The sequence below is a fragment of the Paramisgurnus dabryanus genome, chromosome 4, assembly GCF_030506205.2.
Source record: "Paramisgurnus dabryanus chromosome 4, PD_genome_1.1, whole genome shotgun sequence".
NCBI lineage: Eukaryota > Metazoa > Chordata > Actinopteri > Cypriniformes > Cobitidae > Paramisgurnus > Paramisgurnus dabryanus.
Window position 1 is genome coordinate 40,043,147 of NC_133340.1, and position 22,340 is coordinate 40,065,486.

Below are 22,340 nucleotides of genomic sequence, written 5' to 3' on the forward strand. Positions count from 1 at the left end.
TGATATTGTGCATTGCTGAGTTTTGTCATTAAAACTTTGATCTTGCATCTTTTAACATCATTCATAATTTCTTCATTTGTGCCTCTCAATAAAGCACTATGCACGATTAGTCTGAAACTGAATCTTCAATAAACATGAAATATGATAATTATAATGATCACTCTTCAGAATTGCACCCAGAAAACATGATTTTATTTAGCTGGCAGGATTTTATAAGCTGACAATGCAGATTGATGATTCTAAATTACTTTTTTAAAATTATTTATTTAAGACAATTGTTAGGGTTGTTTGTTATTGTTCTGTTTTCTTCATTTTTTATATTTTTTTGCACATATTTTGGAACTATTTAGTAACTTCATATATATAAATATGGTTAACATGTTTATTTTAACATTCTCTCTTTTTGCATTTGTAATATTTTTTGACCCCTTAACAGATCTTTTAAGTAACTTTAGATTTGATAAAAATGGGTAGTTCTTTTAAAATAAGTATAACATTAAATTTTTGGCCAAAATATTGGCTGTTATGTGGTGTAGTAGGGTCAGGGTGGGCCAAGACTCTGATTGGGTGATCATCATTTAATTACTCTCATGTTGATACAAACCTGTATAAATGTATTTATTCTGATGAACACGAAGGAAGATATTTTGAGGAATGTTTGTAACCAAACCGACCAAAGGGCCCCTTTGACTTGTTTTTTTCCTACTATGGAAGTCAATGGGGCTTTTTATTCTGATCTGATACTTTCAATAATGTTAAGGGAGCCCAAAAATTACCTGAAAATCTTTCTTAATAATGTAAATAATTATTTGTATTTGATTAATAGAATTTATATTTAAATATTTATTTTGTAGGGCAACTGTATATGCCATAATACAAGTTAAGAACTCTTTTGAATAAAAAACATAAACAGTTAAAAAAAAGTAGTGTACGCTTTATAAGCTTTATAAAATTCCAGGCCCTGCCCGTACTCAGGGCAATGGTGCACAATCATGAAATAATCATAGTGCGAGCTGCTGATTAAAACTGTGTTATATATAGTAATTTAATTTACAGCTTTAATTACACCTCTTTAAACCTTTAAAATGAATTTGCTCTCACACAGATATATTCACTTGCAGTTAATGAGAAAGAATAACCTGAGGAAGAATAAAGGTATTAATGTTGGATCTCTCTCATGGACAAGCTACTAATGTACTGCATATTGAATTTTACACTACATTGTTTTCACTGCAACATATGGCAAATTAAAAATATGGCATGTTACCCACAATGCTTTGTACTTTGTAAAAAAGTTAAAAACATGCGTCTGTGGATCAAAGTGCTTAAACTAATTTGCTCATTATAAGCCATTGCTTTAATAGGCTTAGCCTATGGGCTAATTACAACCAAGAAAGAATGAAATACACAGTGGTTCTTATACTCTTTTTTAAAGGTTCTTTTACTCTTTTTTAAAGGTTCTCATACTGTTTGTGTACTAACATACCTCTGTAAATGTTTTAGTTATTTTTTGTGTATATTCTAAACATGAATTGTTGTTGGAAAGTTTCTAGGGGAATTTTTGTGCAATGTGACCTTGAGCAGTGTTTCTGCAGGGTTCCACAGATGGAACGCTGATTATCACATTAATGATGAAGAAATTCTTCTACACTAGTGAGATGACAATGGCATTCCTTTCAGTTAGTGCTGTGTCAACGCAGGGATTTGATGCTTGCCAAATCATAATCAAATAATGATGCGTTCCTTCAAATCTCAAACCATTAACAAAATGTCCGACTGAGAAAATGTGTAAGCACTGTATTGCCAGCTAACATCACCGAGAATGGGTATTTTTGAAAGTCAAATGACAAAACCCGGCTTTGCCCCCCGACTTGTATTATATTCATATTGAAAAATCTTTCTGTATCTTAAAAACTGTACAGTACTCAGGGTATTTCCTATATCCGTTGGTGTTATACCCCAGAGGAAGGTTCTTGAGTGCCGAAAAACTTCATTTTATCTTGAGTGAATATGCAAATACACAAATTCAGAGGAGCCAAAGGATGTCACAAAATCCCTTTGAACCTGTTAAAGATGTCTGTTTAAATTTAAGTAAATATCAAGTTGCATTAAAGGTGCCAAAGAATGCATTAATACATGGGCTCTATCATACACCCGCGGAATGTAGCTCAATGCGCGACGCAAGTGTCTTTTGCTAGTTTCAACCCGGCGCAATTATCATTTTCACGTTTAGCGCCACGTTGTTTAAATAGCAAAGCATTTGCGCCCAATTTTGCGCCCATGGGCGTTCTGGTCTGAAAACGAGGTGTGTTCAGGCGCATTGTTGGCGCGTTGCTATTTTGAGGCAACTAAAGCCATTGACAACAATTATCTGAACTTGTTAATTAATGTGGCGGCAGTGGCCTGGTGGTTCATGTAGGTTGTCTACAAACCGGAAGGTTGGTGGTTCAATCCCCGGCTCCACCAGACCAAGTGTCGAGGTGTCCTTGAGCAAGACACTTAACCCCAACTGCTCTCGACGAGCAGGCTGACACCGCCGTCGGTGTATGAATGTGAGGCTAATTGTAAAGCGCTTTGGATGGCCATACAGTAGGTCTGTTAAAAAGCGCTATATAAATGCAGTCCATTTACCATTTTAATGCGCACGTTAGAAATATGCACCTATAAACGGGACGACAACGTGGGTTTGCTTATCACTAACATGAATGCGCAGCAGCAAAAAAACGCTTTATATATGAAAGATTAAAGTATTTAATGTAAAAGATTATTATTGAGTCTCTTGGACATAAATGAGGAATGATTATGAGACGTTAGAAGGCACAAAGAGTTGCTTCACCTGTAGCCTGGTAAGTAAATAAATGCTTTGCTTTAAACAAATGCATCTGTTTTTAAATGTTTTTTAAATGCTTTCCCACGGATTTATTGTATATGATTACTCTGTACCTGTGGATATGATGAGAACCGTTTTTAAGTAATGCTTTTTGAAAAATCCATGAGGCTGTTCAAGTGCTGAAACGCCTTGGCTCTCCGCACATTTGTAAATTCTTTATCTCTTGTTTGTTTTTTTAGAGTACAAACCTTTTCTTGCATATTTGCAAATTATTTTATGAGATTAAAATGATTATGTAGGATATCAATACATTTACAGCAATTAAAAGCCTGCTATTTTACTTCTATGATTGAAAGAAAAGGGCTTTTAAAGGTTTTAATAAAAAAAAAAAAAAATTAAATGAAAATGAAAACAAACGCCCAAAACACATCCATTATCCATTAGGAGTTTAGGAACAACCCTTTTCGACTGTGCGCTCGGCACACAAACCAATTTACTTCCTGGGATCGGTGATGTAGACAAGACCGACATTATCATAATTCCTCCCACTTTGGACTGACAGCCTGTAAGTTAACTCCTGCCAGCAACCGAATCTTTCAAACATGGTAAGGAGCGTCACATTTCCAGCTGATGTCAGAGGTATTCAGGTCAATCACAATGTACAGATTAGCTGGCCAATCAGGGACACAGCGCTTTTCAAATCTGTGCATTTCAGGAAGAGAGTGAAATCTTGAGCTACAAAAATGTACAGTATGTGGAAAATAATGTGTTTTTTAACCATAAACCACGCAAACACATTGGATTATACCAAATACACAAAATAACGTTGGTTTTTAGAAATGAAATAGGTGCACTTTAATTGTTCTCTGATATCTACATAGAATGTACATTATGTGACTTTATTAAATGCAAAAATCATCCAGATACAGTTTTACATCCATTTGCAACCCTAGGAAATGGTTTGTTATTACCTTATTTGGAAGGGTCATGAATAATAATGTTGAGCTCTGCTCTGTTTGGTTGTTTCACAGCGTGACTCATGTCAGTAGCTTACAAAACAAACAGTGGTAAGTTTGTGCTTTTTCAGTATGGAACCGCCAAACGTAACTGTAACGTCAATAGTAGAACTTCAGCCTAAATGCTACCAAACGCAACTTGCATATAGCGCTAACTCAGCAGTCATAACTTTGTTTTTAGCATTGTAACAACATTGTAATTAATTTAATGTGTAATTTAATGTTGGGGCATACATCACGACTGTAATATCACAGTCAGTGTTATGTTGAGATTGGCCTGTTTTTCAGCTGTCTTTTGCATGCAAGGTTTGAGGCTCAGTATGTCATTACCATGTACAGAATTCTTATTATTTATCTGTAAATACAGTTTTACATTCTATGGCATTAAGCTGCTTTACAGTATATGAATTTGCAGCATCCACCAATATTACTCTCTAAACCCAAAGGTTGCAGGGTTCTTGCAAACTTCATAAGTTTCCCTATTTATTATGTTTATAAATCCAAATGGCAAAGGTCATCTATAGTCTCCAAGCAAATAAATGCTTTTAATAAGATATCAGTAAGCGGTGCCTAAATTCTTAGTTCTCACAGGAGACAGGAAGGCATTTAAAGGGCAAGAACACCCCAGACAGCAAACATTTGCACAGGCTAATACAGTCACACCACCCATAGCCATCAAGACTGGACCCCTTTAACTCCATTAAGCCACTGAACAGTGGGGATAAACCTTGTTCAAATTATATCATGTTGATGTTAGATTGGCTAGTGATGTGATAGACTTATGGCGCTTTTCCACCACGGTTTGGGTCGTGTCAGCTTACTTTTGGGGGCTTTTCCACTGGGTGCAGTACCAATACTTTTTTTTTTAGTACCACCTCGGTTGGGGTTCCAAGCGACCAGAGCTGATACCAAGATGTGATGCGAAAACACTTAGATCACTGATTGGTCTGAGAAAATCGTCACTACCAGCATCTTCGCTATAATGTAACAGATTAGCTTTACCATCATGCTTGCTTGTGCTGTCTCGAGTAAGCCTGTTTTCATGTGTGCTTTGCTGTAAGTTCCCAAACAACCTTTAAACAATGAAAAACATCCACAGGTTGAGAATCAGGAACACCATAACAGGTGTTCTGGAATTCAATCAGGACTTAAGGCAAGCAATGCCATTTTTTTACATTGACAGATTTATGAACTCAAGGGTAAATTATTTTTAAGAATGTAAAATGATTATTACAGCCCTTTGGCTGTAATATTTACCTCTTTGTCATTTTAAAAGTGAAATATTGTTAAATTTAATATTTAAAGAAACGTCATATTTTTAATTATTCTGAACACATGATTTAAAGCAACACTATGTAGTTTCCATGTAAAAATGACTTGCAGCTCCCCCATGTGGTTGAAAAGCGCAACAGTGCCTGGTATCAGACACTCTTCTGCAGGCAGGGGGAGGGGTGGGGCTGTGTTTCCTACCCTCCACCGCCACTTTCAGAGTGTGCTTGTAGCAGCTAGGAGGCTGCTCAGGTTGCAGCAACAGTACAATTTGTCCAGTTAAAAGTTGTTCTATCACTGAAATAATTTTAGAGACATTATTTAAAGGTAAAAAACTACATAGTGTTGCTTTAACCAAGTTCAACAAGATCATGTAATGGGGAAAATGTTGAGTAAAACACACATTCACAGACATTTTTTATTTTTATTATTGACAGAAGCTTAATTTTATTTTTCGCTCAAGGCTGTTTAGATTTTGCCTCAGGAATCAATATTCTATCGTACCAATGGCTTGAATCATAAAACAGTTTGTATTGATCGTCTATGGTAAATTTAGCCCTGTGACTTTAAGCCTGAGGTAATATGATAAAATATGATTTCTTGAAAGTTTAGCTGTAACCTCTTCAAAATGAAATAATCAAACATCCTGAATTCAGGCGGAAACGACTGATTTAATGGGATCAATCCATGTATTTTACACACACCAGGGATGTGAGAAAATTTGAAATATGAGAAAGAGCCCTGTAAAATGTGCCAGTTCAGATGTAGCTCATTATTCAAATGTAATTCAAGGAAACGATCTACAGCTTTAAGGCTTTGTGAAAGCAGCAGGAAAGCTCTTCACCTGTCTCAGACAGTTAATTGAACACTGTTAGTGCCGTCTGAAAATGTTTTAAGGTTTTACCCCTGCATGTGGACATGGCCGGTAACTTTGTATGGTGTGTGTGTACCTGGTAATTGTCCCCAAAAAGATAGGAATACCAGTAAATTCTTGACCTTGTGGGGACATTTTGAGATTCCCATGAGGAAACAAGCGTATAAATCAAACAAAATATTTTTTCTTGAAAATCTAAGGTAGCAGAAAGTTTTCTGTAATGGTTGGGGTTAGGGTTTGGGTTAGGGGAAGGGAATAGAATATACCTTTTTTACAGTATAAAAGGCATTACGTCTATGGAATGTCCCCACAAAACATGGAAACCAGAATGTGTGTGTGTGTTTGTATGTTTGCGTGCGTGCATGCGTGTGTGTGTGCGCGTGTGTAAGAATGTGCACATAATATGCAATATGATGGGATTAACCATGTGCTGGCCATGAAAAAAGTCAGTTCAAATACCCCAGAGAGGGGGCAGTCACACTAATAAGGCATTTACATTACATTACATTACATCCACATATTTTATCAGTAGTCTTTGTGCTCCCTGTGGATTGAACCCATGGACTTTGCTGCAAATACAATATTCTACCAGTTGAGCGATGGGAACACTTGTAACATTGTATGAGAAACTACCACCAGTTGAGAGACAAAAATGAATCATATTTACAATTAAATAATATTTTAAGTCCAGTTTGTCTTTCTTTAAATGGACACATGACTACAGTTTTGCCTTTTGTTTTTTTATTTACTTTTTATTCATTTATGTTAATTTCTTTTAACTAATTTGTAATTATGGCAGTCCTGGATTAATTATTAGAGTCTAGCTTGTAACCCAAAGGTTGCAGGTTTGATTTTAATGGCTGGCCAAATACAACTGTATCCTTGTGCAAGGTGCCTTTACCCCAGTTGTTCTCATAGGTGCTGCAGTGAATGGATGGCCGGTGCTCTGGGTGTGCGTGTGTTCACTTCTCAATGGGACGGGTGAAATGCAGAGGTCACATTTCGAGTATGGGTTTGGGTTACCATACTTTAGATTCACTTTAAATTTAATTTAAAATGTGCATGTCTGATTGTTTTGATTGTTGCTCTATCAACAGAGCTACAGTAACTATTGTGCTAGAAATGCACCTTAAAGGGATAGTTCACCCAAAAATGAAAAATCTGTCATAATTTACTCACTCTCATGTTGTTACAAACCTGTATAAATTTCATTGTTTTGATGAACACAAAGAAAGATATTTTGAGAAATGTTCGTGGACTCCATTTACTTCCATAGTATTCTTTATCCTACTATTGAAGTGAATGGGGTCCACGAATGGTTTGGTTACAAACATTTCTCAAAATATCTTCCTTTGTGTTCATCAGAAAAAAGAAATGTATACAGGTTTGTAAAAACATTTGATGAACTATCCCTTTAAATCTGAATTCTTATCAGATATAGTTGGAAATAGGAAATAGTTCACTTTTATTGTAAGAGGATCCAACAACGTCTTCAACGAACTTCTTCAAAGATTCAAATAAAATGGGCTCAGAGGTATATGTATTTGTGTTTGTTTACCAAACAACTGAGAGAAAGGCCGTCTCAAAGCTGTTCATCATGTAAGTGTGTTAGCACAGCAGGGAAATTAAAACCTTACACACATCCCTGTTGTAACTTTCACCCAAACACCCTCGCATGCAAATATGCACGCATATAGTAGAAATCTAGTCTATTTTTCTGCCCCCATTATAATATGGTGGTCAGGGAATACATTCAACAATCTATAATTTATCATTTAATTATTTAAGTTTCTTCTCTTCTCCCTTGTGTTTTTTAACTACGGTAATTGCGACGGGAATATATCTAAAAGGGACTCTCCGGTGCATGCAGGGGTGAACACCTTGTATTTTTAGCATGCATCCATCAAGACACACAGCAAAACAGAATCGGCCGAATGAATTCAGACTGGGCGAGAGAGAGAGTGGGTTTATTTTTAGAAAGTCACATTCAGATTTTCACGAGCGAAGTGAATGAATCAAGCGTGCGGCTTGCCTGCAGCATGTTAAAAGCATTCACGGGTTTGCGTGCATGCATGTGCGTGCTCCAGTGCTCTTCCACACTTGGACAAATTTTCTGTGGCAGGTTCAAGACAGATGCCGTGTGCATGTGTGCGTGCGTATGTGTGCACTGATCCAACAAAAAAGTGCACAGATCTTTCACAGAGACTGAATGTTTGCATATTTATAGGGAACAAATTAATGCTCTTGAGAAGTAGTTTTGGGGAAAAGAGTGTGCATGTTTGTTGTGTAGGGCTCTGGTTAATCTGCATGTGATTGATAGAGAGGGAATGCGCATCTTAAAGTCAGGGGACATCTGCCCGAGAGGAGATTTGAGAGCTGTGCAGTCTATATGTAGGAAAATATGTCATAAATATCTGAGAAGAGGCTGTTATTGAGATTTTGCATGCACATGCTTGTTACACTTTGCATAATTGAACATGCTTTAACCATAGGCACAGCCACTGATGGGATTGATGTTGATGTGATGCATCACATTCAATGTAAAATGCAGTTCACAACCCATGTTACCACCATACTCTCATGTACTTTCCAACAGAATACTTAATGATAAAATGTACTTACTAGAACAGGTCATTGGATTGTCAGAGCAAAAGTGATGTCTGCTAAAAAGTCATTTCAGAGATGTAGAAAGCTGTAAAAGATTAAAATTATATGTCCTACTTTATATTACATGGTTTAACTACCATGCACATGTACATTAGAAAATGTAGATACTGTGTAAATGTTTCTGTATTACTTAAAGACTCTCAACTTACACTCTTCACCCTACTCCTATAAAAATGCACCCCTAAATGCATCCCTAATTCTAAACCTGCCCATACAACATGTATGTAAGCAATAAGTGCAATGCATTAAATGCTTTTTCTTATGTATTGTACAGTGCACATTATTTAAAGGGATACTCCACCCAAAAATAAAAAAATTGCATTCCTATTTTTTTCACTTTTATCAGACACTGACTTCCATTGTACAGTATAAACACAAAACCACTGAGGCATTGGCCACCAACAATCTTCAACGTATCTATTTTTTTCAAACATGAACAGTATTAAATTAAATAGGGTTTTATTGTGTTTTGACTTTAAGCTTTATATACACAGTAAACTGTATTCTTTATACAGTATAACTCCCAATGAACAGGCTGTGTGTGTCCAGTGCTTTCTATGTGATCTGGAGAGGAGCTAAATGTAGTGTTCATTCTTTGGAAAGAAGTCTTGCTGTTGCATAGGTGGTTGTTTTTGTATCAGAAACGCACACAGATATACAAAGCAGTTACAAACTCTACTACACACAATTACTTTCTTTCTCACTTCTTACCTTTCTTGCATGTCTTTATTAACAACTGTGAATGGAAATAAATACAGTTTAAACCCCTAGGAATAAACAGTTTTTTTTACTGTGATTTGCCATAAATTGTGATCTGATCCTTATCTAGGTCACAACAAAAGATACAATTTAGTTTAGTTTATTTGTTAAACAGGGACAGTGCACATTAAGGAACATAATTGTAAATGTGCCAGAATTAGCCCAAAGGGCTATTTTTCATCTGTAGCCCCCTGACAGAATATTACAAAGTCACCCTAAAACGAAAAACAAAGCATAATTACACATATACACATAAGATTATAAAAAAAAGAAAATAATAATATTAACAATAATAAGAGAGAAAAAGAGAGAGGGGGGAAAAATTAAATTAAATGGCAACAGGAACAGGCAAACAAGACCAAAAACAATTTGTACCAGGACATCAAATTTGTCAAGAGTATAAGACTAATGTCGACAGTGCTGATTTGTCAGTAAGCAGTTTTTAAGATGAAACTGAAAAGCAACAATGTGCATTAGCTGACAACACACAAATAATTATAGTTTCTTATGCCTTTTTCCAAACACCCATTTTGAAAACACTATCTGGGACAACTTTTCATTTAAAAAAAAAAAATTATTAGATACTGTAATAAATACTGTACAAAGAATTGTATTGTATTGTACTGTACTTTATTGTTGTCCCCAAGGGGAAATTTGTCTTGGGCTTCACAATCACTACATCACAGACATACACAGCTCACACACAGGCAATTAGAAAGCAACAGTTACACATCCAACCCCACCACCCCACAGTTACAACAAGCTGCACACTGGGTAACATATAGGTAACCATATCTATCATTAAGCATCTTTATGGCAGTTTTGTATTTATTTAACCCTTGTGTGGTGTTCATATTTTTGTTACTTAGACGATGTTTGTGGGTCTAGTGGACCCAGAGCATTATTAGTATCTTAAACCAATGCAGTCATACAAATTCATGTAATATTGTTTACAGATGTTTACTTTAGTCTTATTGCAAGTAACATAGACAGAATTTATGGTTAATATTTGTCATTTACCACTGGTTGAGGACTATTAATGAACTAAGGTGCCATTCGTTTTTGTGGTAATATGAAATAAAAGAAGAAAATTCTATTCTGATCCAGATATTGGGGGGAAAACATGTTTATCTTAAATAAGTATAAACGAAACAAAGTTTTTCATCACAGTTGATGTGTAATTCTTTGAACTTTTTGAAATTGTACACATTTGTGTCAGTCTACACAGCACAGGCCCCAACTGAACACATGCCGTATCATAAGATATTATCCACACTGAACACATAACCTGTTCATGCCAGCCAACACGAGACATAAGAAGCAATTTTTTACTGTGTAGTTGTGTTGCTTATGCATTTCTTGCATTGTATACACACATATTGTGTACATTTTATGTCCACACACATTGCAGTACAATGTGTTGCTATTGGCCACATCTTAGAATGATGAAAATACATGGATAATATTTTACTTTCTCTATTTTTCACTCTCTCACACACTCATGCTCACACACATCTTTGTGGGACATTTGGTCGCCACAACATAATAAAGACCAGTTACACACACGCACGCACGCACGCACGCACACACACACAGACACACCATAGGTTTTGTGGTAAACCCATGGTTTTACAAATGGCAATCAATATACCAAATAACCATGATTACTACTCTTTTACTACAGTAAAACTATGGATTTTTAGTAATGGAGATAATAGTAAAATGTAGAATGGTTCCTGTTAGACAAAAGGTAAAGTGTTTTGGACAGTGGGCACAGACAAATGTTCATGCACGATATATAACATGTTGTATCCTTGCGGCATTACAGCAAGAGCAAAATGACAAAACTCTGACATGCATCCATCACATATGTACAGACATGGCGTCAATATTTGACGCCACTTGACCATGCGTCAATATGTTACGCGGAGGGTATACCCTTCGCGTCATTTTTTGACGAACTGGGGACTTCAATACTATTGAGTCCGTTGCATTCTCTTTCCTATTTTCGTACCATTTTCTTACCATTTTCGCGTCGGTTTAGGGTTAGATTTACATAATGACATCCCTACCCAAACCTATCCCTAACCCCAACGTCAGGCGACAACTGTTTAATTTCGCGTACCTAATAGTATTGAAGTCCCCAGTTCGTCAAAAAATGACGCGAAGGGTATACCCTCCGCGTAACATATTGACGCATGGTCAAGTGGCGTCAAATATTGACGCCATGGGATGAGGATGTGTTGATACACACACACTCATGCACTCACAGGAGTCCCAGATAGGAGAAAAACAAAGTGAAGTTACATAGAACATTCATTTTTTACACTTTTATTAACCCCAGGTCCAATGGACCCGAACACCACATATGTAATATAAATGTGTAGGGGGGGTACACAGTGTACAGTAATTATAAATTTGTTACTTTTTATGTTCTTCATAGAAAATGAGCCAAGGCCAATGAATCTGAGGTTGAAACAACAATTAATTGCATAATTTTTCTTTCAGTAAACATTAAAAACGGGTCCCACAGACCCGAACACCACACAAGGGTTAATCTGCAGTTTGGTATTCTAAAGCGTCTACCTGAAGGTAGGGCGAACTCCTTATAAAGGATGTGTGTGGGGTCTTCTAAAATTTTCCAAATAAATAAAATATTGACCATTTTTAGTTCATGTTAAATGATGCATTAAGTAATGTTAACAAATACAACCTTATTGTAAAGTGTTACACACTAAGAAAAATTATGCCCACTGCCATTTATTTGCATGAAGATGAATAAAAAATTGACTTTTTTATCTTTATCTGCTGTTACCAGTTAATCAGTATAGCAGATGGTCAAATCAATTTTCTCTAAAATATTTCAAACTAAAGTGCCGATACTTTAAGCCAGTCCTTCCAGTATTTTTTGTGATTGTTGCAGGCAAAAATCCTTGATCTTGTGGCAAGTTTTCTTAAAAAATGTGATGGAATATGCGGGATATTTAGGCAATTTTATGTGATGAAATTGCGGGAACTTGCAAAAACTGCGGGAACTTGCAAAAACTGCAGGGACTTACAAAAACTGTTTGCAGCTTTTGCAGCTTTTCAATGATGTTCAGGTCACATAATCATGTCACTTCATACCGTTTCCATGACAACAGGGGACATGGCTGCACTTGTGTGAGGTAAATGCAACATTTTTCAACTTTCTGCTAAGATTTCTTAGCCTGACGTTGTCATACTCAATTCTAGTCAGAATTTGAGTCTGATACCGCTCCATTGAGCTATAATTATGAGGCGTGTCTCAACCGAAAAATGCCTCTGCACTCAATTGGATAGACCTACGACCAATCAGAGCAACGGGGTGTGAGACGTATGTTGAAATGACGTATTTGCAGCTTGACCGAACTGCTAGTTATTTCGCTACGACACACACTACAAGTCTGAGTTTGCGAACGTACATCAACACCTACTATGTTTACAACATTTCATTTATATCACATTAAGTCATACAGTAAGACTATCTCTTACCATTTGTACATTAGTTGAACTTCATCCACGACGATACCCATTACGTTTGCTTGTTATATCCATCTCGTCGTGCACACCGAGTTGCATCGCCGTGATACCCATTTTAGTTGCTTCTTTAACTTGATCTTTCATAAGTGCGACAACTTTTGTCGAATCCCGTAGGACGGCAAAAACATCAACAAATGCCTTGCTCGCGTTTCTCTGTTCCTCTTTTAAAATCAATGCTCTGTCGATATCTTTTAGAACAGACTCAATGTCAGAGTCCACACATCTGATTTCTACCGCGGCAGCCATTTCGTTGTAAACAACAGATTCAACACACGCGCTCTTTGGTGACGTGGTTGATTTACGTTACTGATCATCTGTCCATCATCATATAAAGCCCGCCCTGACAATTTGATTGGTTCGACCAGCTTTGGGTCGAGCATAGTAGCAACTCAACGGTGAAACTCCAGACCGATCTTCCCGTTCCTCAAAATGTTGTGGGCGGGGCTAAGATCGGCTGGCACCCAGGCTAAAGATTTCTGCTTTTTGCTAAGAAAATGCAGGGATTATGAAACAGGCTGGTCTCACTGTTAATATATTATATATTTGAATATTTGAATTCACATTAACGAACGCGCGATCTGACTTTCTGACTTTGCGGTTGCTGATGAGAACTCGGATAAAGATCGCTGGATAATGGGCTGAATTTGGATCTGTTCCTCGTACTCGTATGAATTTTATAGATGTGGATTACAGCAAATGAATAAAATTAACATCTTTTGTGAATTTATGTTGTATTTTGTTGTAATTATTGCTCAGTAGTAATAATAACGTATTGCATAGAAGACAACAGGAGAAAACGCGTTTTTGTGTGTCATGGCAAACAAACTTAATATAAATACAGAAATGCTATTCATTTTAAAGTTTTAAAATGTTAAATATTGTGAAATTCTCTGAATATCATAATCATTTCATTAGGTAAATGAGTAAACCGTCTTAAATAAATAAGTCAGAAAATATGACTGAAAACATGTAATTGTTATGAGAAAGAAACGCCAATGCCCGCGTTTTTAATATTTATGAATAGGAATAACTTACGTACAAATTTGTACGTTTGTAAAGCTGTAAATATGTAAATAATTTACGTATTGGTCCTGTCAAAACGTCGATATTGTACGTTTCAGTGTATTTTTAATGCAAGTAAATGTACGTATTGTACAACCACACTGAAACGTAAAAATACACACGTATTCTCATGAGATCACATTGTATGAAATCATGCAAGCCCCGCATATTTTGTGCATAGAAATCTGCAATTTAAGCTGCGAAAGTGTGGCATATTTGAAAAAATGCGTCTTCCGCATAAATATGCAGACTTTGGCTGATTATGCGTTTAATCATGCGATCTCATAAGCGCGTTTTTTTGGAGGTACTGTTAGGTGATTTACAAGCATACAGTAATATAATTCCATATTTAAAAAAAAAATAGGCTTTCATTGCAAGTATATAAATATTAGGGCAATTTCTGTTTGTTTCAGCAACCAGCATGAGTCAAGGATAAATCTTTTTTTTCTGTGGGATTGACACTACGCCACAAATGTGTTACAGAGGCAATCAGGTGTAAATAATTCAGATTATTTCTTTAAAAATCTTGTCTTCTAACCTGAACGCTGCTACATCAATCCTAAGTTAGAGAGGGGCCCATGGAACTGTTTGGAGTCCAGTCCAATTATCCGTGTGCCCTTGAGCCAGACACCTAACCTCTGGTTGCTTCAGGGAGACTTTCCAAGCAATTAGTGTGTGGAGTAAGTCTCTTTGGATAAAGTGTCTGCTAAATGGAAAGTAACTAAGATAGACAGTCCTGCTTCCTTCTTTCACAAACCCATCCCTTTATTCAATCTACATTCAATCTATTTTTAAATGCATGATAAATGAAGGTGCTCCATCATGTTGCCACAGCGTTCAACCAATAACGCAACTATTCCGCCCTGTAAAACGAGTCAGATGAGAAATTAGATCAAGGTCATGAGCTTGATTCCCAAGGAATGCACATACTAATATTGCATACGTTTAATTTTAAGCAGGAGTCAAGTCTGTGTCTCATGAATGAGTTAGAGATGCATCAATATAGCATGGAAAAGGTCAATAACAAACCGATTGTTAGTAACTAACAACTTGACAAAGCTAAACAATCTCTCTTGCGAAATTTAATGCATTTTTCTGGGTATAATACTGGGTTATTGAATACATATCAAAACATGAAGTCACATAAATACTGTTGATCATGTAAATGTTTTTTATTCAAATAAGTATTGGCTAAAAACTTGTAGCAATGCATCCCTAGTTAGAGGTTTTAGTTTGAGATGTGCGTTTTTCTCAGTTTGTTGGAGAAAACAAAATGCAGGTGTTTTTTCTATTTAGACACTTTCTGGTGAAATAACGTGCATTTGTCTGCATGTTGAGTCAAGATGTGTAAAAACAAAAAGCCGGTTACTTTTCCAGTAATTGAAAAAGGTCTTTAAGCTGTAAAAAGTATGTTTTCTAAACTGTAAGAAATAGCAGCATTCCTACCCCTCAAAATGCATTTAGCCAGAAAATTACAAATGTGACTTATCGGCCATCCACCTGTCCTCAGAAATGAAACGCAAGAGCGAAAGTAAGACACTCCGGGGGGAAAAGCGGCTTATTCAAATATGATTGTCCATATTGCTGTCCAGTCCTATTGCATTAGCATGTAAATCAGGGAGCATGGAGTCCTAAGATGCACAAACACCATTTTTAAATAGATAATATATAACATAAATAAAAATGATATCATAATTTATACATCCCCAAATCATTTAAAACCTGTCTGACTTTCTTAAAAAAAAAAAATAATGACAAATGTATATTTTGAAGAAATTTCGGTTCAGTGTAAAATGTAAAAAATTGCTGAATCTGATATTTGAAACAGATCAAATGATTCGTTTAAAAAAACTGGCTTTAAAGTATTATTTGCTTACAATTGAAATATTTGGTAGCTGTGGTTCTTGAGTAAATGATTTACATTATTTTCAACCAATTTTAGCTTTAACAGCTGTTGCACTCACACTTTTAAAGCAATTCCTAGTCCATGTTTTTCCTATCCAATGTTGCCAAAAAGAAAGTAAATGTGTTTATACACTTAAAAAGTTTGATCTTTCCTGTCTCTTGCATTCTTTAACCTTAGTTCTCCCCGACCCAAACTCTATTGGTAGTAAAGTTTATTTATTATTTACGTTCGGTACATTTTCCCTTGAAATTTTTCTTCTTATTAGAAGGGGCAGGAGGCAACATTTGTTAAGCCCTGCCCTGTGCGCCTGTCTTGTTGATTATATCCAAGCATGTGGCTCTTTCAAAAGAATACTTTCTCACGGCTTAAAGCCGGGGTTATTAAAGTCACTGTAACCACCACAGTTCTTCAAAGTGCCTTGTGGCAGTACTTTATTTTAACAGATTTAAACAAGTCCCTTAAGGTCTTCAAGAGGGGTTAGGATGTAGACTCATTGGTTAATGACCTTGTTAAACTCAATAGAAGCTGTGTGGTCCGTGCTAAAGATCACAGAGCCAATGTCAGAAGACCCTAAAGCTTTTACAAGCATTTACTGCTGATACCCCTTAAATTAAATTTTTTTCCTTTACCATCTTTTGCTTTACTCATTTATGCTTGTGTCTTAAACTTTTCCCTATTCAGTAGGCATGACAATCAACAAGGACTGATGCAATTTCATTTACAGTTTTGCATATAACCGTTGGTTTTCAATGCTTTTATACATTAATTTTCTCTAATATACACCTTACGAAAAAAAATATATGAATATTGGCTTTATAGCACTATTAATATAGCATTTCCAATTACATTCTTTTAGACAGTAAAGTTAATAAAAATTGATGCATATTTCTCTAACAGTGCCATGAAATAACATTCCAATTACAATCCTACTGACAACAATTTTTACAGATAGTACACAGTACATATCTTATTATGAATAAATGGAAATACACCTGCTTGTTTTATAGCACTGAGTATAACAGTCTGATTGTTTGCTAATATACAATTACTTTGCAATCATGTATTCTATATTTTTCATAAGTGTCCTTTTTATATGACTCTGCTAAAATGTAGTAGAAATTTCACTTGCATATGATCAATACGCGGTACCAAATTTAGCTTTAGAAACATAATGATAATATTACAATTCTTTTAGTTGAGTATAGATGTTCAAAACAGCACTGTAAAAAAGTTGGTTTAACTTAATAAAGTAAGTAATCTGATTCAGTTAATTCAACATAAAAATATTAGTTGACACACTATTTTTTTACACAAAGTTTTTTAAACTAAAAATTTAAAGAAAACCAGGTTACTTACTTTTTTAAGTTGAAGAAACGTCTCGGTTACGTATGTAACCCTCGTTCCCTGAAGGAAGGGAACGGAGACGTCACGTCGTGACCGACGAATTGGGAACCGCTTCGCGGGTGACCTATCTACTTCGAGAACTATAAGAAACGCCAATGAACTTGGCATGCAGGTATTTGCATAATGCCGGCGCCGCCCCGCCAGGTGCGTATATAAGGCGCAGGTGCACAATACCAAATTAGCTATATTATTGCTGAGAAGCCGAGCAGCAGTGCCCGGCCTGAAAACAGCAATGGAACAGCAAACTGTGGCGACGGGACGTGACGTCTCCGTTCCCTTCCTTCAGGGAACGAGGGTTACATACGTAACCGAGACGTTCCCTTTCAGTCGGTCACTACGACGTCACGTCGTGACCGACGAATTGGGAATCCCTACCAAAACGCCACTGCAGCTGAACCCTTCCAGTGTCTGTAAAAGCCCTCCGCCCTCCACATAGGGGGCGGAACCTAAGGCGAAATGCAGAAGGCCGGTCACTACCTGTTCCTTAACCCACGATAGTGAAGCAGCGAACTGGGGAAGCGTCTAAACTGAGCGGAGCTAGAACACTGCGGAAGCCATCCCCTAAGAAGGTTGAATGGATGACATAAATATGAAACAACCGATAGGTTGCTCATAAAAAGTCTCTGAACAAAACATAGTATGCAGAGAGATGCAGAGCAGGCTCTGCTAAGGAAAACGTGGAGGATTAGTACCCCACGGAGTATACACACAAATGAACCCCACGTAGGGGACAAATGTGGACGCCTAGCCTACACAGGTTTACAGAGAATACATCAGTGATAGGTTGACAGCGGATGCTCCGCAACACCAGCTATCAGGGCGGTGGAGGAGAGGCAAAAACAGTTTTTTAGACGTTTTTGCCCCGAAGGCCTTCCATATTGGTGCAGATGTGCAGCACCAAAATAGAGGCTCCAAGCCGACACACGAGCCGACCCTCTGCATTCTTAACTAGTTAGTAGAAAGAACCCGAGTGGAAACCGGTTCGACACGAACACTATAGAATCTTGTGAACGTATTAGGTGTCGCCCAGCCTGCAGCTCTACAAATATCTGTTAGCGAGGAACCGCGAGCCACTGCCCAAGATGATGCCACACTGCGTGTAGAGTGGGCACGTAAATTAAACGGACAAGGCACATTCTGCTTTTGATATGCAAGGGCTATAGTATCCACAATCCAATGGGACATCCTCTGCTTGGTGACAGCTTTCCCTTTCTGCTGACCACCGAAACAAATAAAGAGCTGGTCTGAGGTCCTAAAGCTTTGCGTCCTGTCTATATACACACGTAGTGCACGAACAGGGCATAACAAAGCCGTGGCTGGGTCTGCCTCCTCCAAAGGCAGCGCTTGGAGGTTCACCACTTGATCTCTGAAAGGAGTGGTGGGAACTTTGGGCACAAAGCCGGGCCGGGGTCTCAGTGTTACGCTGGATGCAGCCGGCCCGAACTGAAGGCACGATTCGTCGACCGAAAATGCATGAATATCCCCTATCCTCTTAACAGAAGCCAAAGCAAGGAGAGTTAATGTTTTCATAGTAAGAAATTTAACACTCACACTATGCAGAGGCTCAAATGGGGCTTCCTGGAGTGATTTCAGCACCAAGGACAGGTCCCAAGGAGGAATAGAGGGAGGACGTGAAGGATTCAGTCTTCGAGCGCCTCTGAGAAATCTAATGACCAGGTCGTGCTGACCCACTGTTCTACCGTTTACGGGTGAATGGTGAGCTGATATCGCAGCAATATCGACTTTAATAGTGGATGGTGACAGCCTATTCTCCAAACGGCGCTGGAGATATAAAAGCACAACACTAATCGGGCATTCTCGGGGGTTTTCACTTTGGGAAGAACACCAGTCGACAAACAGGTTCCATTTAAGCGCGTAAGCCTGTCTCGTAGACGGCGCTCGCGCTGCAGCAATAGTGTTAGATACCTCTTGCGGTAAATCACTCAAATCCTCCGTGCCCCGTCCAGAGACCACACATGGAGGTTCCACAGGTCGGGGCGCGGGTGCCATAATGTGCCCTCTTGTTGAGAAAGAAGGTCCTTCCTCAGGGGAATCTTCCAAGGAGGGGCTGTCGCGAGGAGAGAGAGTTCTGGAAACCAACTCCTGGTTGTCCAATACGGTGCCACCAACAGCACGCTCTCCTCGTCCTCCCGGACTTTGCATAGGGTTTGCGCAATGAGGCTCACCGGAGGGAACGCGTATTTGCGCATGTTTCGCGGCCAGCTGTGTGCCAATGCATCCACGCCGAGCGAGTCGTCGGCTAGTGAATAGAACAGGCGACAATGGGTCGTCTCTGGGGAAGCAAACAGATCTATCTGCGCTTTGCCGAAACGTCTCCAAATCTGCTGAACCGCAATGGGGTGGAGTCGCCATTCGCCGGGACGCGCAGCCCGAGAGAGCGCATCCGCCTCTACATTGAGCGTGCCCGGGATGTAAATGGCACGAAGAGACCTCAAATTCTTCTGACTCCAAGTGAGGAGATGACGGGCGAGATGCGACAGGTGACGCGAGCGTAAACCGCCTTGACGATTGATGTACGCCACGGTCGCAGTGTTGTCTGTGCGAACTAATACATCTTTGCCCTGTAACTCGTTGCTGAAACGGACGAGCGCAAGATATACAGCCCACATTTCTCGGCAATTTATGTGCCAATGCAGCTGGGGTGCCGTCCAGACCCCCGAAGCCGCAAGCCCATCGTACGTGGCCCCCCACCCCGTGTCCGAAGCATCTGTGCATACTATTGCATGCCTGGAGACCTGTCTCAGAGGCACACCGGCTCGGAGAAACGCACGGTCTGACCACGGAGTGAAAGTGCGACGACACGCAGGTGTAATGATAACACGGTGAATGCCGCGCAGCCACGCTCTCCTCGGGACTCGATCGTGAAGCCAATGCTGAAGCGGTCGCATATGGAGCAGTCCGAGCGGAGTTACAGCTGCGGCTGCTGCCATATGCCCCAAAAGCTTCTGAAATTGTTTCAGCGGGACCGCGCTCTTGCTCTTGAATGTATTCAGGCAAGTCAGAATCGACTGTACACGCGCTTCTGTTAGACGAGCTGTCAAATCGATCGAGTCCAGTTCCATACCGAGAAAAGAGATTCTCTGCACGGGGCAAAGCTTGCTCTTTTCCCAGTTGACCCGAAGACCCAAACGAGCGAGGTGTTTTAAAGTTAAATCTCTGTGATCGCACAGCGTCTGACGTGTTTGAGCTATTATTAGCCAATCGTCCAGATACGCGAGAATGCGCACACCTCTCTCTCTCAGGGGTTTTAAAGCCCCCTCCACTACTTTGGTGAATACACGGGGCGACAGAGAGAGCCCGAATGGGAGGACTTTGTACTGGTATGCTCGCCCCTCGAACGCAAAGCGGAGAAACGGCCTGTGCCGGGGGAGAATCGATACATGAAAGTACGCGTCCTTCAGGTCGATAGATGCGAACCAATCGTTTGGACGAATGCATGGAAATATGCGTTTGGGCGTCAGCATCTTGAACGGCATTCTGTGAAGTGCACGGTTCAGCGAACGCAGGTCCAGGATCGGTCGCAAGCCGCCGCTTTTCTTGGGTACAATAAAGTAAGGGCTGTAAAACCCCGACCTCATCTCGGCTGGAGGAACCGGCTGGATCGCGTCTTTCGCCAATAAGACAGCGATCTCCGCACGGAGGACGTGCGCATCGGCAGCTCTCACCGTAGTGAAACGAACGCCGGAGAATTTGGGGGGACGCCGGGCAAATTGGATCGCGTAGCCGAGACGAATCGTGCGTAAAAGCCAACGCGACGGGCTGGGAAGCTGTTCCCACGCCCCCAGACACCGAGCGAGAGGGACTAAAGGCACGATCGGTGTACCCACGGCGGGCGCAACGGAGGTGATCGCCGGTGTGTGCGTATTGGCCGCACCGACAGTAGTGTTGTGCATGATAACACTCACCTGAGTCCGCTGCTGGGTGGGTGAGTAAGGGAGGCTCTGCTGGAGACACCTCACGCCACTCGATGCACCCTCTGGCGAAGGGGGAGGAAGACGATGGGTTATGAGCCCGTGATTGTCTTCTCTCCCCTGAGAAGACAGAGAGCGCGGAGGGGTTATGAGCCCGTGCGTTGCTCTCGTACTCCTCTGATGAGTCGGAGAACGAGGGGGGGTTATGAGCCCGCTCGTGTCTCCGGCGCTCATCTGAAGACCTAGAGATGGGAGTGGAATTCGCTCTTTTTGTGGAATTGTGGGTGCCGACTGAAAAGTCGGCGGAACAGAAAATTGAAACAAAGGATTCCCCAACCGGCCCTCCTCCGGTGGGGGGAGTGGTGCTTTCACCATCTCCCGAAGAGCGATCCCCTCCATCTCTAGGTCGCCCGTCTCAGGGCCGCTTCGATTTTCTTTTTCCACCCTTTGAAGCGGGCTGAGCGGGCGGGGCGGGCTGCTGACGACCAGTTCCTCGCTTCTTAGAAGAGCCCCGGGGAGGAACGGAGGCGGCCGCCGCAGGACGCCCTCGGCGAGGAGCAGGCTGAGGCGCCGACGTGGATGGGGCAGGCGCAGGACGCTTCCGACGTGGCATGATCTGAGCGATGGCCTCAGTCTGCTTCTTGGCCGCGGAGAATTGCTGCGCAAACTCCTCGACCGTCTCGCCGAACAGGCCGGTCTGGGAAACCGGAGCATTCAGGAGCCGGGTTTTATCGGCGTCCTTCATGTCCGCCAGACACAGCCAGAGATGGCGTTCCTGGACTACCAGGGTAGACATCGCACGCCCGACGGCGCGTGCGGTGACCTTGGTCGCACGAAGCGCCAGATCCGTAGCCGCACGCAGTTCAGAGAACTCCGCCGAGTCGTGACCTCCCGCGTGCAGATCCCTCAGAGCCTTAGCCTGGTGGACCTGCAGCAATGCCATGGCATGCAGGGCAGAGGCTGCCTCCCCACAAGCCTTGTAAGCAGCACCGGACAGCGCCGAAGACTGCTTACAGGCCCGTGAGGGGAGAGTAGGCTGGTCCCGCCAGGAGGAAGCGAC